The 27,152-nt window shown below is 42.9% G+C and overlaps 1 protein-coding gene and 1 long non-coding RNA gene across 5 annotated transcripts in view; one reads left to right on the plus strand and one right to left on the minus strand.

The window, feature by feature from the left end:
• Itsn1 (intersectin 1) overlaps window positions 1-27,152 on the minus strand; it is a 189,439-nt gene that overhangs the window by 144,608 nt on the left and 17,679 nt on the right. The gene's annotated exons all lie outside the window — the stretch shown is intronic.
• Window positions 13,435-14,505, plus strand: LOC148122903 (uncharacterized). Its single transcript, XR_015734976.1, has 2 exons — window positions 13,435-13,809; window positions 14,333-14,505. It is a non-coding gene; the product is annotated as an uncharacterized LOC148122903 (long non-coding RNA).

Consider the following 27,152-nt stretch of genomic DNA (forward strand, 5'->3'; position numbering starts at 1 on the left):
TTATAAACACCATTTGTGATGAGAAAAGCATGCTGAAATAGACTTGTCGCTGTATTTGAAATGTCTGCCTGTAATAAATACAGATGAACATAAAATATTTAATAATTATTAAAAATTTAAATGTACAATTAGGGATTTGGTTCTAGCACATAAACACTAAATTTGACAATTTAATGTAGGCAAATTTTAATTATGAGGAATAAAATTTCTAGTCAAAATTATTGACATCATTACAACCTTTAAATCTCATTTATATTAAACAATTGTAACTAGTTTTAAACATACTTGAAGAAGAATCAATAATTACGTAGTTCATATAATTGGCACATTTCTAATATGCCAAACAAGGGCTAATTTGGGCTTAATGATCCAAAGACTAAAAAGTAGACTATGAACATATATTAAGTTTTCATTTAATTATTGAAAGCAAATCCCTCAAATAAATCTCATAATTACATATTCCTTATGAATAACCTTACAAAATAATCCTCTTACAAACACAAGGAAGCTTGTCACGACTATCAGAACAGAAGTCATAGCAGGGAGAGGCGGAAGGTGGCTGTTCAGTATAAGGAGGCCACTGACCCATTGCTGAACACACACAGACGATGTGGGATTTCCCTCTGTATGCTGTGATTACCATTGATAAATAAAGGAACTGCTTTGGACCTATAGCAAGGCAGAATTTAGGTAGGCAGGAAAACTAAGCTGAATGCTGGGAGAAAGGAGACAGAGTCAGAGAAGTCATGTAGCCCCTCTGGAGACAGATGCCGGAACTTTAGCAGGTAAGCCACAGCCATGTGATGATACAGAGATTAATAGAAATGGGTTAAATTAAGATGTAAGAGTTAGCCAATAAGAAGCTAGAGCTAATGGATCAAGCAGTGATTTAAATAATATAGTTTCTGTGTGATTATTTCAAGGGTCTGAACTGCCAGGCAGCTGGGAAACGAACAAGCGGCCAGGAACAAAGGAGCAGCTCCGTGCAACACACAGACACGTGGTCTCAGCACTACAGTACAGTACAAAGATACTCCTGGTAGAGTGTTCGGTAATGCTGGGACTCCAGGCCACGGGCATACAAGCTTTGCACAAGTCAGCTAAGTGCTTGACCACTGAGCTATGTCTCCTGTTCTTGGTATTTAAGATGAGGTCTCCGTGTGTGGCCCAGGCTGTCCTCTAACTGGCAGTGCTGCACCTCAGCTTCCCACTGGGACATGCTACCATCACGACAGGACAAGGCATCAATTACAAGTGGCTTACATTTATATGCTTCCTCCTGCTATTTCAAGTTTACAGTCGCCCAGCAACACTGACGACTAAATGACTGTTCCCTAAAAATGGCAGGCTGGTTGGCTAGAAAGATGAAGGGTCAGAGGAACCTCTCCATCCCATAGTTAAAGAATACTTCATGGGCTACTGAGATGGCTCAGCAGGAAAGTCAGTTATGGTATTAGGTAATATAATTACTCATTTCATGAACAGTAAGTGGCTGAGGTTATAGGTCAGTGGTAAAATGCATTTGCCAAGCATACAAGAGGTCCTTGGATTCAATCTGTAGCAGAGAGAGACAGAGGAGATAAAACGGGGAGGAGACAGAGTTTTTAAACTGTTTCAAAGTCATAAAAATTTTATAATTTTAAGTCAAAGAACCTATAAAATAGAATATTGAAATCAATATAAATTTTGCAGTCATGAAACACTGAGCAGAAACAGAAGAATATGTCTTAACACCCTGAATAATAAGAGGACAGGCAAGAAGTGCCCTCTGGTGTGAGGGTGGCATGACTATTAGGCAATATCCAACAGCTCCTGGTGAGATGGGAGGCTCGGTCTCCATGAGTATCCACCTTAATGCTGTCAAACCTGGGTCAAAACCCACAACTGAAGAGGTCTTAGACCCTGGGGAGGGGAAGGTAAGACGGCTTAGCTGAACTGATACAGTATCAAACCACCCCCTAGACACCCACAGAAAAAGGCCCCAGCAGTAAAAAGAAATGCCTCTCCTTGCAGGGAATGGAAGAAAGTGCAAAGATCCATGGCTACACAAAATGCTGAGAATAAAGAAGAGCTGAAGGCTAAAACCTAGACAAGAGATTCACACCAACCACCCCTATGAGCTCAGGACACCGAGGAGAGGGGCAGAAGAATGTAAGAGCCAGAGACTATGGAGAGACAGGGAGAGGGGCTGAGAAATACCGTCTGCTAAGCAAGACATGGCCATGGCAACCACCAACTCAAAGCAGCAGTGTACACTGGCACAGAAGTCAGCCTCCTAATAGTCGGCTCTGGAGGGAAAGTGGGCCCTACCACTTGGTCCCGGTGTGTTAGCAGACAGACTCTGGGAGAGGCACAGTCCAGATGTACAGTGATGGCGCGCTCATCAGCCCTGATGGTTTGTTCCAAATTCAAGATCACACAGACAGGCGTACTCAAACTCTGTGGGACAATAAACAAAACCAAAACTAATAATAGGAAAAAGGTATTTTTAATGAAGACAATAGGGAAACAGGAGTGCAAGGGGGATCAGAATACATAGTGTATGTATGTAAAATTGTAAAGAATAAACAAAAACATTGAGAGAAAAGCTCTAATCTTTTTGAGAAAGTCTGCTATGAGCAGAAACAAAAAGAAGGGACTATACCCTGTGCAGTAAGCAAGACTCACAAATTCCAGTCTTGTGATGGTTATTTGAGCAGAGGGACAAAGAGCAGAATGTCACCCCATTAGATGACACACACAGGCAGAAGGTATACAGAGTTCTTTAGAAACACGGAGAAAAGATATTGAAAGTCAGACAATAAGCAGACAAAGAAACTGACAACTCCCAAACATATAGCAACCTGATCAATGCCGTATTGTCATGTGGCTTCTATACGTGCTGTAAAGGAGCACACAGCTGACTACAAATTAGATCTAAAAACTGAAGAGTGGAGACTTAATTAAAGGGAAAAGGGGCAAGGAGATTTAGAGACATTAACACTGTGTCTGGAAAACTAGTGAGTCCCTTCTAAAAGGGAACAGGATTTCAAACCCAGAACGTATGTGTGTGTATGTGTGTGTGTGTGTGTGTGTGTGTGTGTCTGTCTGTCTGTCTGTCTGTCTGTCTGTGTGTGTGTGTCTATGTGTCTGGGTTGGGGGAGGAAGAAGGAAGGACCAGTGTCCAGCAATCACTGCCAGGCCAGCTGTCAGCATGTCACTTGGCAACACTCACCAGTTCTTTCTTCCAGCTTACCTCCCACAAAGGAATGCTGGGCTCTCTTGCCTAGAGCACTTCCATAAGCAGATCTGAACTTTACTTCTCCTAAATTGCCCTTATTCTAATATTTGAAGAAGAGAATCACTAGGAAACAGGACACAGCGGCAATGCAAAGGCGACAAATGAGGGATCATCCAAAGGAGACGGAGTTTCTGAGAAAAATGAGTCACAGTGAGTCTCCTCTTGAGCTCTTTACACTCAAGTCACCTGCTACTGTAGAGCGACAGTCCAAAGGAATCACCTACTACTGTAAAGTAACATTCAAAAGGAACTATCTAGTTTTTGTTTGTTTGTTTGTTTTTTTGAAAAGTCAGACCAGCATCCAAGCCTGGCTAAAAGCTGAGCTGCAAAAACAGAAGAGCAGGTCCTAGGAGGTCTTAGAGTCTTTATTCAGCTGCTACACAGAAGGCACCCTGCATGCAAGGTGATTCCACAACACTCCAACTTCTTGGATTCTTTGGCTTACTTCAGTAAAACACTCTGCTAGCTGCAACAAGGATGCATTATATAGGCAGAGAAGTATCGTGAAAGGAAATGAAACATAAATGCACTGCTTTTAAAATGCCAGGCAGTAGTGGTGCACACCTTTAATCCCAGCAGACAGGAGGCAGAGGCAGGCGGGGATCTCTGTGAGTTCAATTACAGCCTGGTCTACAAGGGCAAGTTTCAGGACAAGCTCCAAGGCTACGGAGAAACCCTGTCTCAAAAACCAAAAACCAAAACCAAAACAAACAAACAACAAAAAACGAGCCAATAGGAGATAGTAAGGGTTCCTTGAGATTGAAACCACATACAGTTCTTGTAGAGGACCCAGGTCCAGTTCCCAGCATCCCCGTCAGGTGGCTCACAACTGCTTTTAACTCCAGCTCCACAAATCTGAGACCTTTTCTGGCCTCCATGGGCACCCAGGCACAGACGCACACCATACACGCACACAGAAAAGAGCTTATAAAAGAGCCAATCATCATAAACATTTGACAATTAAGTCACTGGAATTACACTGAGTGTGTGCAGTGAATCAGTAACAGACACATGATAGAGAAACCTGCAAACACTTAACAGAGTTGACTTCTCACAGAGGTGGCCCCACCATAAGAAGTAACGACAATTAGACTCTCCAGCCAGTTAGAACCTGTGGAAACTCAAGGGAGATGCTTTGTGATCTCTTAAATCTCTCTAGGCTGCTAAACCCTTGTCTAGTCAGGGCAACAAGAAAAGGTACAAAGGAATCTGATCAGACATAGATGCTGTTGCCTCCTGCTACAGCTGAAGACTATTTACCATGCTGATGAAGGGGTGAAGTCCAAGAGGGAGCGGGTACACCTGCAATCGAACACCAGCAAAAGGCACTGCTAACCATGAATGGAGGCAAAGAACAAGGCAGTCATTAGCAGAAAAGGCTGTGCTCTGCTAACTGACATAGAGCACCTCTGTAAACGAAATGGCACTGGAGGTCCTGCAGCTTGGAGGTAAACAAATCCTTTTGAAGTTGCCGCGTGGGGCTGAATACCCTTTGCCTGCATTTGCACAACTGAGCCTTGTCCCTAGCCAATCCCGAGGCCCCGAGCACCAGCAGAACGGTATTCACCAATTAGGACAGTATCCGAGTCCCTCCACCCTAGAAAAGCAGCTTGGCTTTTCCCCTCTCTCTCGCTTCCCCTCTCTCGCTTTCTCTCTCTCTCTCCCTCTCTCGCTCCCTCTCTCGCTCCCCGCTCTCCCTTCAACCGAGAGGCTCCAATAAAGTGTGATTTGGGAAGAATCCTCAACTCGTGGTCGTTCTTGCTTGCTGGTCAAGGAGCGCGCCACACACCTCTACGCACAAGATTTATTACTATTTGGAAGGTTTAGGACTAAAGGTGTTCAAAGCATTAATATCACTAAAATGCACAGAAAACCAGATTATTTCTGCAAGCAGTGGACAAAGGTTCCAACATTTCATGTCACTGCACCTGATGAAGATACACAACAAACGGCCTGGAGCTGAGAAAATGGGAGAAGCTGAAGCACTGTAGCTGTCACCGCCACTGGGGACTGTGCTCTTTTGTTTTGGCTTTTAATTTTCTAGACAAGGTTTTTCTGTGTAGCCCTGGCTGTACTGGAACTCGCTCTGTAGACCAGGCTGTCCTTGAACTCACAGAGATCCGCCTGCCTCTGCCTCCTGAGGGCTGGGGTTAAAGGTGAGCGCCACCATGCCTGCCACACGCTCTTTAAGTTGATCCATTAAAGCACAGGAAAGAAAATAACAAAGTTTCTGATTTAAATTAAAAAAAATTCACAAAGACAGTATGACTCAAAATAAAGAAGAGAAAAATATTCAAATTTTCTCAATTTTGTACTTCTTAAGAAAGGTCCAAATTCTTCTAATACCAAATACTTTGTGTAAACTGATTTTCTATTTAGGTAAACATGTTTAAATATAATCTAATACATCTAAAATTCTACTTTTAAGCAGGTTTGTTCTATCAAGAGTTTGCTGCAGCTAATTTCATTATTGCAAAATTCATTCAGACTACTAAGCTTCAGGATTCCAGGTAAGACTGAGAAGATTTTAATTATGGGCACGGAATTATTAGACACACAAACCACTATTATTATTAGACACACAAACCATTAAATATCATTCCTGTAAATGTGGACATTATAAAACCAACCCTCACTCCCTCTCTGGAAAAGCCTTTTTCTAGAGACAACACGGTTGATCATATCAAATTTCTGTAGGAGGGAAATTTTACTTACGAATATAGTCAACTTTCTTAAAGGCACTGTACCTTGAAAAACTTACCATAAAGCAACAAACGAAGGCCAGAAAAATCAATAAATAGAGATGCCTAGCTGGGCATGGTGGCCACACCTTTAATCCCAGCAGAGGCAGTCAGATTTCTGGGAGTTCAAGGCCAGCCTGGTCTACAGATCAAGTTCTAGGACACAAGGTTACACAAAGAAACCCTGTCTTGGAAAACCTAAATAAATAAATGAATAAATAAATAAATAATAGAGATTCCTGATATTAAGGAGAGCCCTCTCAGCACTGGTGGGAGGGCCAATTATGAAAAATAAGATAGAATATTTTACTTAATTTGCCAAATGTAAATAGATTAAATATTTTTAGCCACTATAATTCTTGCTTGATAACTGTTTTACTATATGTAATTTAACTACGTAAAAGTTAAAACCTTGGTGTAGGAGGTCTTTCTTTCTATGTGTTGCTTGTATTGGTTAATGAATAAAGAAACTGCCTTGGACTGATAGGGCAGAACTTAGGTAGGTGGGGAAGATGGAACTGAATTTTGGGAGGAAGAAAGCAGAGTCAGAGAGTCACCATGGATCCACCTAAGACAGACACTGGGAATTTTACCCAGTAAGCCACTGTCACATAGCGATTCACAGCTTAATAGAAATGGGTTAAATTAAGATGTAAGAATTAGCCAATAAGAAACTAGAGCTAATGGGCCATGCAGTGATTTAATTAATAGAGTTTCTGTGTGATTATTTCAGTGCTAAGCTAGCCAGGCAGCTGGGATGAACAAGCAGCCCCTCCGTGCAATGAAACCTTCCTTTTTATTTAGACTAAATAGGGAAGATGATGTGGGAAGTCCTTCTGAATATGTGTTGCTCTTATTGGTTAATGGATAAAGCTACTTTGGCCTATAGCAGGGCAGAATATAGCAAGATTGGAAGAGATATAGAGATGAGAGTAGAAGGAGTCAAAGAGACGCCACATAATTGACAAAGGAGAAAGACACCTACTGGTAGGCCACAGCCTCATGGTGACACATAGATTAGTAGAAATGGGTTAATTTAAGATGTAAGAGATAGTTAATAGGAAGCCAGAGCGAACAGGCCAAGCACTGCTGTAATTAATAGTTTCTGTGTGATTATTCAGGTCTGGGCGGCCGGGACACAATGAGTATTCTTCTCTTACAGCACCACTTAAAGATTTTTTTGAAATTATTTATTTATCTGTGCCTTTATACATACTTATTAATTAATTTTTACCTGTACACACACACTTTGTGCATGGGCTGTGTGAAGTCATGTATGGAGGTCAGAGGGCAGCTTGTGGGAGTCAGGTCTCTCCTCCTACCAGGTAGGTCCCAAGAATTAAGAGTTCAGGCTATCATGCTTGGCAGCAGGCTACTTTATCCAGAGCCATCACTAGCTCCTGAACCAGGCACAGTGGCACACACTAGTGACTCAGCACTTGGAAGATAAAGGCAGAACTGAGAGTAATGACACACAACAAAACCCCGTGTGGAAACAGAAAGAGTGATCTCGCTGTGTGCTCAACAGGGCAGAAAAGGTTACGACAGTCACGTAACCAAACACATGACTTAAAAAGTTCTCACCCAGAACAGACTTATGTGACTTTATTTTAGAAAACAAAGAGGAAAACAAGGCAAAATACTAAAAGCTAGGTAGGTTGTAAAATATGCACTAACAATCCAGAGCTTAAACAATGATTTAGTTACTATTTCCATGTGCATCAGATCAAACAAGAGAACCTGTGGAGGTTCCCTAAACTGGGGACTTCCCCAAGGCTGAAAGCCCAGAGGAAAAACCAATGTCTCTCACAGAAAGAGTAGGAACTGTCTTTAGGGAATGAAGGGCAGTCGGTAGGACTTAAACACTGCAACACACATTTGACACCGACATTCTGGGGGAAAAGAAATGAAAGCAACAGAGAAGGAAGTGCAGGGCAGCACTCCACCAACGGTGGAGCACGCAGTTAGCACAACCTGATTCCAAGCCAAGGGAGCCGTGTCAGGTGCGGCAATCAAGTCCAGAACAGCCCCAGACCTGACATACAGATATAAGTCAGTGCCTTTAATGCCAGCACTGGGGAGACAGAAGCAGGAGGATCTCTGAGTTTTTGCGCCAGCCTGGTCTATGCAGTGAGTTCCAGGAGAGCCAGCCAGGGCTTGGTAGAAAGCCGTCTCAAAGAAGGGGTGGAGATGAATGGAGGTAACATGAAAGAATTTAAGACTCATCTTCTTTAATTCATTTATTTTGGTTTTCAAAGATCAAAGGCAGGTGCCACAACACCAGCCTATAAGGAAGCCAAGGAAGGCATCCCAAAGGAAGCCACACATGCCCCTCCCTGCCATCAGCGAGAGCTGAGATACGATCGTTCTATGGGATTGTACTTGAGATCCTCCTGCTTCAGTCTCCCACGTGCCAAACAAGCTGGTTTCTTCTCTTAATACACACTACAGAAGCTGCAGAGAACTGGAGCTATAAAAGCCACTCCTTTTATTACTCTCAGAAAACTGAATGAAGTCACTCAAAATTAGTCACAGTCACTATTCATAGGGCTTACAGGATTATCCACCCACATTTATGGAATTTTCCATGAAAATAGACTGTCGATTAATGACTTAAATTAACCTTTACATTGAGAACATCTGAAATCCTGTTTTTCATTTCCCTCCTATAAGAGGCAACATACAGAAATTTTGCAAAAAAAAAAAAAAAAAAGTTCTTCTGTTGCGTATTTAAAGAAAGCAGAGTTGGATCTAGGCTGGTACAGATTCACCATCTGTGCTCCATTTCAATAAAGTGGCTAACACTTACATTCCTACTACAGCACAACCTAAGGAAGCTGCTCCAGGAGGGATCACACCTTTGGGAAGGCACTGGCAGGAACAATTCTCTCCATTCGCAGCAGGCAGTGACAAGAAGCCACCACAGGCAGCAGTCATAAGGTTAACCTGAAAAATATTTAACCCTAACCAGAGACAAAGCACTCCAGCTGCAGCTCATGAGTGTTACTTAGCTTCCTTCTAAGCCTCAGACAGTTCATCTAAAAAAATGCAGGTATTAAACAGAGTGGTACTGAACCCAGAGGGCTCCTAACCCTGATTCTTTGGACCAACTTTAAGCCAGGCCTCTTTGAGCTTTCTCAATATGCCCCTCCCTCAGCTCCTTCTTGTCTTCGGCATGTCTAGGTTGATTTTAGAGACATTCTGCTAAGGTAGTTTAGGAAGAATCCCCTCACCTTTGACAGTAAATCATGAAAGATATCACAAGTTCCTCACCCTTCGTTTTTGATGTCTAAGCCCTTGGCCTGTCCTCAGCAAGACTACTGTTAGCTCAGTGCTATGAACTGGTGTTTGCACCTCCAGTCTCTCTGTCTCTCTTTGAGTCTCTCTCTCTCTCTCTCTCTCTCTCTCTCTCTCTCTCTCTCTCTCTTTCTCTCTCTCACTCTCTCATACACACACACACACACACACACACACACACACACACACAGTGGTAGTTGAACCAGCTATGGCCCCTTTAGAATGCTTGGCCCATAAGAAATGGCACTATTAAGAGGTGTGGCTTTGTTCAAGTAGCCCCAGAGGGAGTGGTTTCCCTTGTGGAACCATGCCCAGGCTCCCTGATTCCCTCCTGTCCTCTGTCCTGGGGAGAGTCTAGAAAGTTTTTCTCTATTGTGTTCTTTGCGAGCTCTTGGTGTAGACTTTGGCTGCAGATTGCTGCTCACTGACTCTCATATTCCCTTGAGAGCAAGGTTTGTCCTTGGGATTCCCCGCATCTGTCACGTGGCTGAGCTATAGACACTTGGAAGCTGTGTATTGAATGAAATACTGAGAGCCATGTGATCACCCCTTCATCTCTAGTGGCCACTAAGTCATTACCTACATAAATTCAGAATAAACAAGGGTTTCTCCCTACTGATTCCTCCAAGAGTGAAAAATTACAGGAAGGTCTGAAGCCAGTTCTCATTGCTAAAAGCAATAACTAAACATCGAAACAAAAAGAAAGGATTTTACAACGTACTTTAATACCAAACATATTGCGAGGAATAGAACAGAAATGACCTATTAGCTCTCAAACCTTGTATATAAGACCATCCACATGATATTCACACCATTTACCCATGGTTCTGAGAAAAATATACTATTGTATATTTTATAAAGTGCAATTAGTAAGACTGAATTTACACCTTTTCAAGAAAATAAAAAAACAATCAAAACATTCAGCTGAAGATCCTAACACACAGGAGGCAAGTTGTCTTCCTTCCTCCCTTCCTTCCTTAGGAAACTAGGTAGCGCATCCCATAAACATTCTGCTAGAATACCAACAGTCAAAATGTTTGGAAGGTCCCTCAATCTGCACACAATAGCACACACTATTCTCAGAAACACTTTTCATTTATTTGGCCTGAAAAATCAAACAAATTCAGTCAACATCAGAGGCTGCGTGTTTGTTTTATGTTCCTATATCAAAGCCTGTGATTGCTGGCTTTTAAGGGCCTTTAAAAAACAAGGTGTTATAAATAAGATACAAGTTGTAGATAAAATGAGAGCCATTTTCAAACACTCCAGAAACCACTGGCAACTGTCTACTTAAATATTCTGAATGCTGTTTCCATAAGTCATCTCATTTGATCCTAAGTGTTTATCCTAAGTGTTTATTTAGATCTAAACATAAACATAACAAAGCCTAACCATGAATAGGAAAAAAAAAAATACTTGTGAAAAGAGGAGTTCCGCCCCTAAGAAGCCACCAGCCCAAATCCTTAGGTCTTCACATCCTACAACTTGAAGGTGGCAAAATCTACATGTATCAGATTGTCTTACTGTGTGACAAGCTCGTGGCTATGTGCATCCCAGGGAAGCTGGAAAAGAGCTTATCCCTCTTGGAATTTAAAAAAAGGGGATGGGCAGAGGAGAGGCAGAAGCAGACAAACACTGGCACCAGATAGCCAGACAACAGGCAAACTGATTCAGACTGCCCAGTCCCGGTGAAAGGTGTTACGGTAAACAGTAACCCAACCCTGAAAGTGGAGATGCCAGAGGATATGCAGGCGGGCACTCAGCACACGCAGCTTAATTACCTTGCTATTAACTTAGCCATACCCAGACTCATCGCTCAGGACTAAAAACAGGACAGGACGATTTTATAGCATCCCAACCAAGACCACAAATTCAAAACATTTATTAGAACGTACACCAGGAAATGAGAGAACGCAACATACATTTCTAGTGTCAAAGACAAAAAAAGAAATGAGATGCTAACAACACCTTGTTTTTTATATAGCACTCATCTGTGAAAAGCTTAAATACGGTCTACATTTTTAAAATCTAATTATAGTGATTCTAATAACACGCCTGCAACAGAGGTAGAATGTAAACATCTTGCTTCCGCTTAGCTACTGATTTATTTAATCACGTTGCTAGTTAGATTCTGGTTCAGTCAGCGCAGTATCTCAAGCTCCGCAGATGCAAGTCTCTGATTACCCTCCAAAGTGTAGCAAGTAGCAAGTAAGACAAGGTAAGACCTCTAGATTTCCATGCCCAGGTACAAATAAGTAGGGCAAAACTGCTGCAGGGTTAGAAATAAAACCATTTTAACAAGCCAAGGGATCTACTGTTCTTCAGGAGCAGACTGAGAAACAGTTATGATTGCGACTAAATCCATTTACACACAGAAATTTTAGACAGTGAGAATTTACTTCCCACACTCACCAACAGGAACTGACAGCTTTATCCTTCAATGGACAGAAGGAATTCAGCGGAAAGTGCAAGGCTGTAGTATACAGCAAGACACAATAGCCTGGGAAACCAATAGGTTTAGAAACAAAGAGGTGTCAACCAATACTTCAGATCTCAGATATTCATTTTTTTTCCTCTCAACTTTGACACAAAAGAAGAAAGAGTTTGTCAGACAGATGGCTAGGATAAAAGATAAACTTTAAGTGTCTTATTTGTACCTTTCAAGAGCCACTGTAATAAGGAACCTTTAACAGCTGGTATATGATTACAGTGCTAGGTTCTTCCTAAACACGACCAATATGTCTAACTCCTCTCGACAGCAACTCTTGGTGAAATAATTCTTTCTCCCCCTCAATACGACACAGCCAACGGAATACAGACGACTAAACCTGAACACACTCAGGAATTTCCAAGCAGGTCTAAGACCTTTGCAAACACGCTCCTGTCTGAGACAGAAGACCCCTGACTACATACAAGCATCTCACAGACATAGGAGCCCTTTCTCCACAGGTGGTCTTCCCTCTGCCTCCTGTTCATCCAGCCTGCAGAGTCTGCAATGTCAGGAGGGTGACCAACTCACAGATATCTGCCTGCCTGTGCCTGCAGAGTGTTGGGATTAAGGATGCACTACCACTTCCTGCTTACTTCTTATAGTTTACAGGCTGTGATTCCTCTGTTGTTCACAGGCTGGGAAGCTACTACTCTCTTTTAGCCTTGTGCCACTACAATGAAGCCTGCTTAAAATAAATGTTTATTTCCCTCTTCAACCTCCAGACCAATCAATACTCCTAAGATACTAAGAGCAAATTTTACAATATCCTGAGGAAAGTGTCTGCCTCAATTCTGGCTTTAAATAAAGCTTGGTAAATACTTAAATATACCAGCGCTATTGTATCCCTTGGTGAAACAAAAATTTTAATGTATTACCTTGACCTCCACAGTATCATAAATTATATCGTATCATGTTTGAAAAATTTTACTCTTTCTAAGAGTTAAATCACAAGGGCTCATTATCTCTCTTTCCAAACAGAACTGACTCTGATGTGTGCCATCAGTTAATCTAGACTCCAGACGATGCTGACTGTAGGAGCAATGGATGACTAAACAGACCCTAGTCCCAGTGTGGGACATCTCCATAGTCTGGGAGGCCCTGAAGCCCCAAACCATACAGGATCTTAGTCAGCCCTCCTAGCTGTTCTGGTTTGATGAGGAATGCCCCCACAGGCTCGGGTATTTGAATACTTGGCCGGCGGGTGTGGCTGCTGTTTGGAGAGGTTTGGGTGGTGCAGCGTTTATCGTATCCCCTCACTTCCTATTTGTTCTATCTGCTTGCAGTTAAAGATGTGAACTCCCAGGTTCCTGCTCTTGCTGTCATATCTGCCCCTCTGGAATCATAAGCCAAATTTAAACTCTGCTCCATAAGGTCTTCTGGCTGCGGAGCCTTATCATAGCAGCACAGAACTACCAATTCTACCGTCTGTCCATCAGAATTAGAGGATGTGACCCCACTGCTGAAGCTACCATGTGCCTTGCTGCAAGACAGAGAAAACAGGCGAGAACAGAGCTTGAAACGTCAACCCTGTTGTCTAGCTTTCAAAGTTCTACAAGGTACTGATGTGGAATTTGTCTCTGTCATTTCCAGAGTTTTGGAAGTTGCTTACTTCTGGTTTACTTAGGTAATATATCCTTCTGGAGTCTTTGATGGAGTTAAAGAATGGATAGTCGTAGTTATAGTTTTCCATTATTATGATAAAGATATAGTTATAAATATTGTGACTGTAATTCTTGCTTGATAACTGTTTTGTTATGTGTAATTTTACTATGTTAAAATGAAAGCCTTTCTTTTTTGTTTAAACAGAAAAAGGGGAAATGATGGAGGAGGGTTATCTGTCTATTGTGTTATTTTCATTGGTCAATAAAGAGACTGCCTCGGCCCCTTGATAGGACAGAAAATTAGGTAGGCGGAGTAAACAGAACAAAATGCTGGGAAGAGGGCTATGAGCCAGACGCCATGGAGCCAGCCACCAGGTCAGACATGCTGAATCTTTCCCGGTAAGCCACACCTCGTGGTGTGATACAGATTATTAGAAATGGGTTAATATCAAGATATGAGAGTTAGTCAGTAACTAACTCTCTAGAGATAATGGGCCAGGCAGTGCTTAAGTGAATATAACTTGTGTGTTATTATTTCTGGGACTAAGCTAGCCGTGCAGGAGCCGGGCGGGATGAAAAGCAGGCCTGCCCGCAGCTCCTTTCTACAGGAATTCCCCTCTGTATGCTGTGATTACCATTAATGAATAAAGAAAGCTGGCTTGAGCCTATAGCAGGACATAACAGAGGTAGGCAGGGAAAACTAAACTGAATGCTGGGAAAAAGAAGGCGGAGTCAGGAGAAGCCAAGGAGCCACCGTCAGAGACAGACCCGCCAAAACTTTGCCAGTAAGCCACAGCCATGTGACGATACCCAGATTAATAGAAATATGTTAAATTAAGATGTAAAAATTAGCCATTGAGAAGCTAGAGCTAATGGGCCAAGCAGTGATTTAACTAATACAGTTTCTGTGTGGTTATTTCAGGGTTGAGCAGCCAGGAACAAACAAGAGGCCTCCTACTACAATGTGCAATGCAGGTTGTTGACGGAGAAAAATGCACCATTGCTCTTATCCATCTGTTGTTATGGGATTCCCCTCTGTATGCTGTCAATATGTTTTATTACCATTGATTAATAAAAAAGCTACTTTGGACTATGGCAGAGCAGAATATAGCTAGGAAGGAAAACTTAACTGAATGCAGGAGAAAGAAAGCAGAGTCAGACAGTTGCCATGTAGCCGCCCATGAAGTAAGGTAACAAACCACGAGCCTCATGATAAAATAAACAGAAATGGGTTGATTTAAGATGTAAGAGTTAGTTAATAAGAAGCCTGAGCTAATAGGCCAAAGAGTATGTAACTAATATTAAGCCTCAGAGTAGTTATTGTATAAGCAGTTTTGGGAACAGGTGGGCAGAGAAAACCTGGTTCAGGGGACCAGTAGGACGGAGAATATCTGTAGCTACAATTTGTGAACCCCACGAACCAAAAACAAACAAACCTCCTGGGCAAGATGTTTTCACCTGTGTAATGGTGGTGTAAGTGCTATGGAGTTAACCAAGTGCTCTCAGACTGGACCAGGTTCCCATGGAAAGCTCCAAACCCAGATCACAGACAACTCTGGTTAAACTCAATAAATCACAAAGCAAACAGACACAAATGTGGGAAAAGAGGGGGATGGGAGAGGGTGGAGACTGAGAGAGGTAACATTTGGTACCTGTGTAAAATTGTCAAGCAACAAAGTTAGACTCGAGGATGATAGGAAACACTTGACAAGGAAGATGAATGTCTGACCTGTGAGCGTTCATAATGGACACTTCTCAAAGGAGGTTCATGTCAGATTAGATAAGAAGTATAAAGGAAACAAAGTTATCACTGGATCGCATTTCTTTGAGATCCTTTGAGATGGTATCAGTTCTCAGCACTCAAGTACTGGTTCAAGTGAAATCTTTAATAGAGTGGAGGAAGTGAAAATAAACCTGGGAAGGAACACACAAACTAGTGCAGGGCTCACGCTGATCTCTAGCAGGTGCTGCAGGCGGCTGCAAGCAACTCTTCCCACCCATGTCTCTTTGATGTGAATGCTTTAACAGCAAACACACATCATTTGAGCTACCATCGGCACACATTTCTAAATGATTGGAGGAAGTGGATGGATCTACAAGTGGAGAGCAACTACAAAGGTAAAATACAGAGACTGTGAGGACCTGACTTTGCAAACTCCATTTTAAAGAAGGGCTTCATCTTAAGCCACATAATGAGCTGGGGGTGGGAAATCTCAGCTCCAGAAATGTGCTGCCATAGCAGGAATTTGAACAGACGCCCTAAAAAATTAAGAAGATAGGGAGCAGGGTCATAAAATACGACAAGGTCCAGATGTTCTTGAGAGGAATCCTGTTCTTGAAGATACCTAGTCAATTATTAATGACTCTTTGTTACGTTTTCATGCCCAAAAGCTGACCAATGGGTGGTGCAGGAGAATTGTCTGTATTCTGTCAATCATGTTTTAAATAAATGCTGATTGGATAGGCAGGAAGTATAGGTGGGAAAACCAGACAGGAAGTAGAGGTGATGCAACGAGAACAGGAGAATTCTGGGAAGGAGGAAGCTGATTGCTACCAGACCACCAAGGAAGCAGGATGTGATCTGCCACCTGAAAAAGGCACCGAGCCATATGGCTAACATAGATAAGAATAATGGGTTAATTAAGTCATAAGAGCTAATAAGCCTGAGTTAATGGGCCAATCAGTTTATAACTTATAGAGAACTCCGTGTGATTTTCTTTGGGGCTAAACATCTGTGAGAACTGGGCAGGACAGAAAGCCCCAACAAGCAGGCCCCTTCATTTTACAAATGGGTTCAGAAACTACCTTATCCTATGTACTCCTTACCCAATTCCAAAACAACAGGACGCCCCTGACTACGGCATTAAAAGTTTATCCCTTCCCTGGGTTTGGGGCTGCACTTCCTTCACCCACTGAATTGGTGTGGTGGAGATGGAGTCCAAATTCAAGTTTGAATATTATTAAAACCCTCATGTAATTTGCATCAGAAATCTGACTCCATGAATTCATTTGGGGACCAGAAACTTGGACAAAACAAAACCAAGTATCATTGAGTATACGCAGGGTATTTAAAAAACATTTAGAAGCATATTAAGTATGAATTATGCAGAAATTTTGCAAATTTAGTGTGTCATTCATATGTGATCTGACCCCTTTGTAAAACAGGTACAGAAGGAAGCTTTTAGTGACATACCCCGATGACTCAGTTTATGCCTTGCTGGGGATAAGTACATTTCAGATCTAAATTGACAAAAAGGTTTCATTTGCAGCAGTAGGGTGAATTTCCAGCACTGGGAAGGGCTAGATGACTCAAGCCATGTTCTTGAGATGGGGAATAAAGGTGACTGCTGCCGCAAGAGAACACGGCATGGAAAGCTGATAAAGGGGCTTACTTACAAAAAAGGAGGGTTTGCTAACTAAAAATGCTGCAGCCTTTGACAAACTGGGTCCTCCACAGTCAAGTTCAAGCATGGGTTAGCTCCTGATGGTTTCTCAGTAAAACAAAGAGTCTAGATGGGTGGTGGGGGTAAACAACTTTAATCCCAGCACTTGGGAGTTCAAGGCCAGCCTGATCTACAGAGTGAGTTCCAGGACAGCTAGGACTGCTACACAGAGAAACCCTGTCTCAAAAAACCAAGGAAGGAAGGAAGGAAAGAAGGAAGGCTGGCTAATGGAGACTGACCAGGAGTTGACCCCTCATGCTAAGAATTACACAGGCACCTTATTCTTCATTCCAGCTTTAGCTTCTCAACCTTCTGGTTATTTCTATTCTTACCATGAAAAGGGGTGTGCCTTTTGGTTGAATGTTCATGTGGAGGAAAGCCCAGAGAAGGAAAGTTAAACTAACCTTCCAACCGCTGTTCATAAAGGCCAGGTGTGGGAGGCAGAGACAGCAAAGCTTCTGAGAATTCTAAGTCTACACACTGGGTCCCTGTCTCAACAAAAAGAAAATAGTGTGTGGGGAGGATTATTGGAAAAGTACGAAATTAAATGATCACAATGACCGTAGATGTAGACAATGCTCAACCACTTTATGGAGAAGAGAAATAATGGACAATACGTGACAAACCCTAATAGACGTTCTAAGTAGCTAGAGAGAACACAGGCTTTACCATACTTGTAGGTGATGCATGCAGGTCCTCCCAGTTTTCTATAACGAGTAAACTTTTAACAAAAAAGGAGAAAGGGAAAAGAAAGCATGCACAAACACATGTGTTACACATATACAAATGCAGGCATGTGCACACACCTTTTTGTCATGCAAAACATTTTATGTATTAAAAGATATTTATTACAGAAACTGCTCTGTAAAACGGTCCAAGCCGGGTGGTGGTGGTACACACCTTTAATCCCAGCACTCAGGAGGCAGAGGCAGGTGGACCTCTGTGAGTTCAAGGCCAGCCTGGTCTACAAGAGCTAGCTCCAGGACAGGTTCCAAAGCTACACAGAGAAACTCTGTCTTGAAAAGTCAAAGAAAAAGAAAAAATGGTCACAAGCTAGGCCACACTAGATACCAAACACAAAAATATTCAAATAATACTTCCTGGCTATTAGTAGGAATCTTTGTCTAATTCAACAAACTTATCATACAGCTACCATGCACTGGACCCAACATCTTCAGATACCCCAAAAATAGTAATAAAGATATAATCAGTTAGCTGGAGAGAGGACTCAGTGGTTAAGATGGCAGAGGATCTGAGTTTGTAGAATATTATTTTAAGATGTGTTACATTGTTTATACTGTGTTTATACTGTGGAACATTTGTTTAATGATGTAAAGATGTCTCGCATTCTTTTATACTGCATTTGTTTAACTCTGTGAAGCTGTGTTGCTTTGCCTGTCTAAAACACCTGATGGTCTAATAAGGAGCTGAATGGCCAATAGCGAGGCAGGAGCAATGATAGGCAGGGCTGGCGAGCAGAGAGAATAAATAGAAGGCAATCAAGAAGTGAAAAGAAGGGGCCAGTCACCAGTCACACAGCCAGACATGAAATAAGGAAAGAAAACGTATACAGAAACATAGAAAGGAGAAAGCCAAGAGCAAAGGTAGATGGGATAATTTAAGAAAAGCTGGCTAGATGTAAGTCAAGCTAAGGCCAGGCACTCATAAGAAATGTACTTAGAAGCTGGGTGGCGGGCCCCCAAAAACCAAAAAGCAAGAAACAGCAACTTGTACTGGCGTTTCCAGTACCCACGTTGGTGGGACCACAACCACCTAGAACCCCAGGATCGTCTAGACACCTGTGGTCTCTGGCACTTGTACTCACATGAATATACATGCACATGCGCACGTACGTGTACACACAATTAAAAAATAATAATAAACAAAAACTTTAGTGAAGTTCTTCCTTACAGTGATAGACAAAGTGGGCTAAAGACCATAAAACCACATCTCCCCTTGACCACCCATCAGAAATTTGAGGAAGAAATCTAGAATGTCACTACCTCCAAATACACACCATGGCGGATAGTACTATTTCTCAGATGTTACCAGCACATTCCTGAAGAACATAAATTTGCCTGTGGGGCAAATGGGCGACCGTGTGATTTGCTTTTGGCTCAGGAGGTTTGAGTAGAAAAGCACAGCAAGGACAGACTTGTGGGCCAATCAGAGTCGTGCCATGGCTCTTTTCCCTTTCATCGTGTGCTCTGGTATGGTGTCCGCAGAAGGCACTGCACAACAGCAACCTTCTGTAGTAAACTGGAGATCTGAGGGTGGGTGCTGCACACAGCTTAGCAACAGCTGCCTCCTCCAAGCGATACATGAAAGGTAGACAAGGTCACCTAAGTCAGCAAATAACAGGGTACCAAACAAACCGGTTTGTTTGTTCTCCAAAAGTCCGGGAAGGCTCCTTTGCTAAACTCTGGGCATTTGGAATCCTCTCAGGGCAGTCATAAGCATGAATGAAATTCAAAGAGCACCCTAGAAACATGGCATCCATGGAACACTCCAGAGAAGCACAGGGAAGCGCTGCCCAAGAGTGAGACTGTATTATCTACTTTCCCACAAATTCCACAAACAACCTCAGGAAGGAAGGGTTTCTGCTGAATCAGTTTGGGGGTGCTTACTGCACAGATGAGACGAATTTCAAGTAAACAATAACCAAATGTTAAAATACCGAAATTGAGGTGGAACTGACGCCGGATTCAACTGCTACTTGGTGGCAGCGGCCTTGTGCCATGAGTGAAGGAGGTGCTGCTGTCCTGAAGGTAAGGCGAAGACAATAAAGAACAAAACAACACAGTAATATGAACACGCGTGCATACAGTCCAAGGACAACATGTTTAGACACACACAGAACCAACCAGCCATATAGCTATATAATAAGGCTATGCAGATGCACTGGCTTGGAATTCAGGAAGTATTCTAAAAATAGTAAAATAACATGATATAATCTCATAAGCTTCCTAATTATAGGATAAAAGTCTAGGCTGCAATTCAGAAGTAAAGAAATCATGATCTTGGGCAGGAAATATTTAAAATTATTACGCCATATTTGTGCTTGTCCCTTCGGGTTAAAAGAATGTCAGGAACCATATTGTCAATGTATTTATAAGACAAAGCACTGACAGGAGTCACATTAAAATGTTCTTTCTTATATCTTTAGAATAAGCTCCAAGTGTAAGGAAATTAGCCTTAAACTTTTTACCTTTGACAACCAAGAAAACTTTCTGGAAGCAGTATCCCACACTGAAGCTCAAGATGGAGAAGCGGGGCCTGAAGATGGAGCTCTGTGGTAGAGCACCTGTCCAGCATGGGCAGTCCTGGCCCTAGCAGGGAGGGCATAACTAATGTAGGAACAGTCCCCACAGGTACCCTGTGCCAGTCTCACACAATGATAGAGAGGAGCTCGTGAGGTCCTGGGGCTTCACAGACCGAGTCTACCTGATGGAGCTTAAATTCCAGACTAAAAGAGCAACGAAGTAAATGGACGTGATCGTGTGATGTACAGAGAGCTAATGCAAAGAACCGGGCAGGATAATCAGGTGGGCGACCAGTCAGTCATCTTTGTGATCTGCAGTCCAGGAAGAGATGAGAAGGCATTAGGAGGAGTTTCTGGATTCCAGAGAAGGTCCAGTCAATGCAAAGACCCTAAGAAACTTGGCTGATACAAGCAGAATAGACAGAGGAAGGCAGACAAGGAGATGAGGCTAGAGCAACTCCTTATCTGAAGCGTAAAAAGAACCTCTGAAAGGATAAGGAGGGAATACCATCCTCTGATTTACAGTGCAGAAGCTGCTTATGGGACACTCTGTAGCAGACAAAAGGAACTGCAGAAATCAAGGACACCACAGCAGATAACATAAGGCCTTGGTGGCTAGGGCTAATGTTTTAGAATGGTGAGCTTCAATAGAAAGCTTCCAAGACTGCATTGATACAAAGTGGGTGGCAGAGAGAAAAAAATAGCCATGAAGACATGTCTATAAACACAGTATTCCGGAAACTGAGGCAGGGGGATCAGTGTGGGGGCTGAGAAATGCAAGCCCATTTCCCACCTAATGCGATCTTCAGAGAGTTTGGGGAATGACAAGGGTAATCACACCTTCTAGCTCTGGAGGTGGCTGCCTGGCCCCTTCAGAAGTTAAGATAGCTCGGAGCCATCCCGACAGGTGGTCGGGATGTGCCAGTGTCCTTCCATCCTATATATGAGGTCACCTGGGGAGGGCTGTTTTCTGCCTACTGGCCAAGTGTAGGTGAGTATTCCAGATTTGGGCCATCTCGCTCCCTAGGCAACAGAATGCTGATGGCGGGAAGCCCGGTGCTAGCATGTTAATGAAGCTTTCTGTTAACTTCGCCCCCAGTTTACGTTGGGTATAAAAAGCTGTGGAAAAATAAACGCGGGTGGATTTCAGGATCTCAATGATCCCTGAAACTCTCTCCTGATACTGTCTTGTGGTTTCTGTCTTTATTTTCCCATGCCTCTACCCTGGTAAGAGGTATTTTTATTGAGGCCAGTCCTCAACATATTAGAAGGTCAAAACTATCTTCAGCTACATTCTGAGTTAGAGGCCAGTCTGGACTAGATAAGAGCATCTAAAAAAAAGAAAGAAAGAAAGAAAAGAAAAAGAAATCATCATCATAATGCTGCAACTGGGAAGATAATAAATCATTTCCTAGGATGAGAAAGGCCTGGGGACACAGCTTAGGGAAGGGATTACATCACGTCAAGCTTGCCTTGGTCATGTGAATTACAACTGCCTCTTGTTAGGGGCCCAAGAGCTGCTGCTGGGATATCTATGCTCTTCCCTCCCTTGGCTTTCCCAGGATTCCCAGTACTTAGAGCCCGGTGAGCTGAACAACTCCTGTCTACCTTTACCTGAATCTGCCTGTTTACAAAGCCTGATAAAAATAAAATGGCGCACACCTTTAATTCCAGCACTCGGGAGGCAGAGGCAGGCGGATCTCTGAGCATTCAAGGCCAACCTGGTCTATAAGTGCTAATTCCAGGACAGGCCCCAAAACTACAGAGAAACCCTGTCTCAAAAAGCTAAAAAACAAAAAAATCCACTAACAATATGTAAACTAAATTTACTCATTTACTTGTTTATATTAAATTATAGATGACCATTTTAAAAAAAGCCACTGGAGTATAATAAAAAAAAAGTGCAGGTTAATATTTATAAAATCTCAGCGAGAGAAAGAATGTTCTCCTTTAGCACCAAGGCTAAAACGGAAAATGACGGTGGTCATCAGGTAAGGGAGGATGAAGACTTTTCCCAGAGTACCTAAATAAGTCATGTTTTTCTTGTTGCTGTGAGATGAGTCTCACTGTGTCACCTAACTGATCTCAAACTCATAAGCTCATGTGAACTTCCTGCATCAGCCTCCAAAACGGCTGGGGAAGCAGGCACAGGCCATTATGATGGTTCACATGCTTTAAAAACATAAACATTTTTGAATAAACATTTGAAGCATGTTAACATAGGAATTAGTATTTTAAGTAGGAGGATCACAAGTTTAAAATAAAAAGATTAACCACTCCCAAAACTATGACAAGAATAGAAATTTTAAAAAATAAAAATAACAAGGGCGTTATTTTCAAAATTACACTTGATATGAAAATATATTGAACAAAAAAATGAGGCTCCAAAAATTAGTCAGGGTAGTAGATATCAATGGAGATATCACACAAGGAGATTTCTGCTAATGAACGTCAAGAGGGCAATGGCACTACCATTGCTCGTACTATTCAACACTGTCCTTCGATAAGCACAATTTGCTTTAATAGTAAAAACCTCATTTCTAACATAAAACATGTGGGGTGAAAATTAAACAAAAGGAAACAAAGTATCATGAGGAAAAAGTGTGTTCAGAGGAACATGTTTTTGTCTTTTCAACTCTGCACACACAGCTCTTCTAACGTAAATGAGGCTGAGAACTCTTTGAGGGTGAACTGTTTCCAGAGCTCTTTGGTGCCAGCACCATCAGGACCATCACACTAGGCAGCGGCATCACTGTCGAGAGCTATTCCCTTTTTGCAGATTCCTCCCCCAAGCACAGAGTCCCCTTCATAAGATGACTACCTCTGGTTAGCTCCCACACTGGCCCCAAACACAGTGCGCTTTTCACATGACTACCTCTGGTTAGCTCCCACACTAAACCTGGTGCCCAGAGCAAAAGCACTAATGTCAATAGAGAACTTGCCCAAAACACAAATCCTTGGGTCTCATCACAGGTCTAGTGGATGCCAACCGATGTCTGGCAGCATCTGTTCAGTCCACATGCTTTGCTTGGGCCTTCTCCATCCAGAACATCTCCTCAGCAGGCAAATCACATCTGACAGTCTTTTCTCCAAAGCCCGACAGTACGGCATTAAGTCATCCAAAGAGCCATACACATACAATCTCTGACAGCTGAAGAACTTCTGAAAAGGACTAGAAGCACAGAGAATAAGCACCATACCTTAGTAATTCTGGAAAGTTAGAAGCAATACGTCCTAGAGACATGGCTTCAAGCCTTCAGCCCCTCGGAGGTGTTCAAATACATCTGGCTTCCTCAAGACACGGGCTACAAACTCATTTAATTACAGTCAAAGGCAGGGCTACACAAGGAAACATTCAACTAAGTAGATTCCTGACTAATAACACGGCGGCAGTTCTTTCCAGAGAGAAGCCCAACAGTCAGGTGTGCAAAAAACACTTCAGAAATATTTTCCTAAGTGGCCCCACTTAGGGCTAGATATGCTCATTCATATAGTTCTTTACACAGGGTAGGTTATGATCACAGAAACAACGTACTGCTATAATAAACACGAAACCAAGTTTATTTGCAGTCCGACACCAATAATGCCACTTGCAAACATGCCACATTTGATTGCTAAAGGGATGACGGAGCCAGGCGCCAAGCTAGCACTAGAGACAAGCCACGGAGATGCCCTTGCTCCCTCAGGCGCCTGCAGCCCACTTGCAGATAAGCAGAGGTATGTCAGTGACTGCTGTGTGCTACGACCAAAACCCCTGGAATGAGGGAAGAAGGTTATTCTGGCCCAGTTTGGGTGAGATTTAGTTCACCATGACCGGGAAGCACAGAGGTGGCAGAACCCCTCAGTGTGGCAGCAAGACTATGAGGCGGTGGCTTTCCCTTTGTGACAGAGCAGGGTCCAGGAACCTGGGGCAGCCTTAGCCTCCAAAGGCCCACCTCTCCTACGAGACTCCAAAGTCTTCAAACTAGTACCACAGGCTCCCTGACCAGGTATTAAATTATGAGCCTTCAGATTTAAATGCTTGCAAGGGGACGGACAGGGATCATCCCACAGCATATATTCATGTGTGCATTCTCTAAAACACATGATGATAACAAAGCGGAGGCTTTGAATGGTTCGGTCACTTTTTTTCAAAGCCACCCAGCTCCCTCCAAGTGCACAGTCCGTCCACACGCTCCAATCTAGCATCACGGTTTCCCCTTCATTTGTTCGACATAATTAAAATATATGCTGGGTCTGGGATACACACTAACTAACTAATCCCAACACTCTGGAGGCAGGCAGACCTGGTTACACAGTTAAGCTCTCTCTCATAAATAATACTTTAATATAAAATTGGAGGTTGGGGTTGGCATTTTTCCCTAGGTGGTGCTGTATGTATGCACACACACACACACACACACACACACGCTCTTGCCTGTGTATTAAGAGCTTCTGAAATCTACTTTTGCCTATTTCCTATACACAATAAACACTTTCTAAATGTACAGGTATCATGCTATACATGCATCTGTATCTTTACCTAGATGAGTTACTCTTCATACACCTCTTGACATCTCTCCCGCCCCACTACCCTCTAGACCTCGTGTGTGACATACAGAACACCAGACCATCACAACGCTCTGAGCTTCCCATATCCTACAAGGAAGTCTGGGGCTACCAACACAGTGCTGTTTTGAACACAACACAGGGTTCAGAATAGAGAAGTTCATGAGGTCAGCAAGCACAGAAAAATCTCTGGAGGAAAAAGCTCCTAACACAAAGCATAACTGTGGAGAAAAGAACTCTAATGACCATTTTAGATACTAATGGAGTGTTAGGATGCTGTCTTAGTTAGGGTTTCTATTGCTGTGAAGAGACACCATGACTACAGCAACTCTTATAATTGTGGTGGCTGGCTTACAGTTCAGAGGTTTAGTCCATTATCATCACGGTGGGGAGTATAGCGGCATGCAGACATACATGGTGCTGGAGAAGGGGCTGAGAGTCCTACATCTTGATTCACCAGCAACAGGAAGTGGACTGAGACAGTGTGTAACATGAAAGGGCCGGGCCTGTTTGTTTGTTGGGGGTTTCTGTCCTGCCCAGTTCCCCAGCTGTTTAGTCCCAGAGAAAAATCACACATAGATCTCTTTAAGTTATAATGCTGATTGGCCCATTAGGTCAGGCTTCTTATTGGCTAACTCTTACATCTTGATTAACCCATTTATCTGATCTATTTTAGCCATGTGGCTCTGTACCTTTTTCAGTGGGGCAGCTCACATCCTGCTGCTTCAGTGTTCTGGGCAGGAGTGGGAGGAATCAACTTCCTCCTCCCCAGAATTCTCCTGCTCTCCTTGCATCATTTTCACTTCCTGTCTGGTTTTCCCACCTACACCTCCTGCCTGGCCAATCAGCGTTTTATTTAAAACATGATTGACAGAATACAGACAATTCTGCCACACCAACAGTGGGTGTGACTTGAGCATTTATGAGGCCCCAAAGTCAGTCTCCACAGTGACACACTTCCTCCAACAAGACCACACCTACTCTAACAAAGCCACACCTCTAACAGTGCCACTCCCTTGGGGGGGGGCCCTTTTCTTTCAAACCAACACAGATGCCTCTTCCCAGGTGTGTCAAGAACTGTATCAGGATGACAAAAGCCAGCCACTGTGCCTGACAGGTTTTAACCAGGAGTAGAGACCCAAACTCAAGTTAGGACACCAAAAGTTTTATCCACTGGGCTCTCCCAGCCTGCTGCTGCTAATGTGTTAAAAATATACCATTCTGGGAATCACTTATAATTCATGATAAAATAAAGCAGAGCTTTGAAACCCTTCCTAAAAAGTGGATCTTTCTAATACCACCTCCCTTCAACCTTTTCTCTCCTTTCTGGTTGGCAGCAAAACCCTTAGAAAAGTCAAATGAGACAAGTGATTGACCCAAATATGTACAGTTTGGAGAACATGGTGAAAATGTATCTCGTCCCAAAGGGTCACAGGAAAGGTGAGGGGACAGGCCAATCAGCGAACAGGACCAGAAGTGCCAGAACACAAGGCTTGGTTAGCCCCTTATAGCGAGCTCCCCATCCTCACTGGAGCTCCAGCCTTGAGAAGCCCAGCCCAAGCCCTCTGTCTGCCTCTCAGCGCAGCACTACAGTGAGGTAAGGTGTAGGCATCGCAGGTAGAAATGCCACACATGCATTGCCAGAGAGCCGCATTAGGCAATGTTTGTAGGAGAAAACACACACCCTAGTGCTAACAGGACAATATCAGGAGTCCAAAGGCCATACGTGCCACTTACCGGCCGTGGTGCTGGAGGTGAGTTACCTAACTATGCCTTACCCTAGATATAAAATCAAGGTAACAGTACCTAATCTGCTGTTTGGGGGAAGAGTATCCACAAAATTACCTCGACATAACAAAAATAAATACTAGTTGTCATTATCATAGTTAAAATACATTATGAACTTTAAAAGTTTGGGGAGCTAACTATGCTAAAGTTAATGTAAAAAGGGTTCAAGTTTGAAAAATGGTTTTCCAATAACCAAGATCCTTGCCGAAAGAGGAAGCCTATGAAAGAACACTTGGGTTAAAAATCTAGTGACTCCTGAGCAGTTTAAAAGTTAAGTGCTCAAAAAAAGTCATCTGGATTTCTATTTTAATATACTGATAGTCCCACAGAGCTTACCTTAGATAATTCAGTAAAAACAAAGCAAAACAGACACACCCTGGCACTTAAAGCATGGATAACAAAGGGACAGTGCCACCCCGTGTCATACGGCCTGTGGAAAACACACTGTGCACCTGGAGAATGAAGGAGGAGCAGCAAGCACTGCTACAAAGTAACGTGAGCGTGCAGTCTGCTCCAGGGTCTCGAGGAGCCCCCACCCCGGGGCACCACTCTGTGTTTATGTGACTCTGTGCTAAGAGGAGATAACACTCTCACGGCGTGCTGTCTTTCCCCACCTCTTCTGGGGAAAGACAAGAGAAGAACTACAAAACATTTCACCAAACTGAAAATAATTTCCTAAAATGACCCAAAGCTTAAGAAAT

Source organism: Myodes glareolus, chromosome 2, assembly GCF_982192425.1.
Source record: "Myodes glareolus chromosome 2, mMyoGla1.1, whole genome shotgun sequence".
NCBI classification, from domain to species: Eukaryota; Metazoa; Chordata; class Mammalia; order Rodentia; family Cricetidae; genus Myodes; species Myodes glareolus.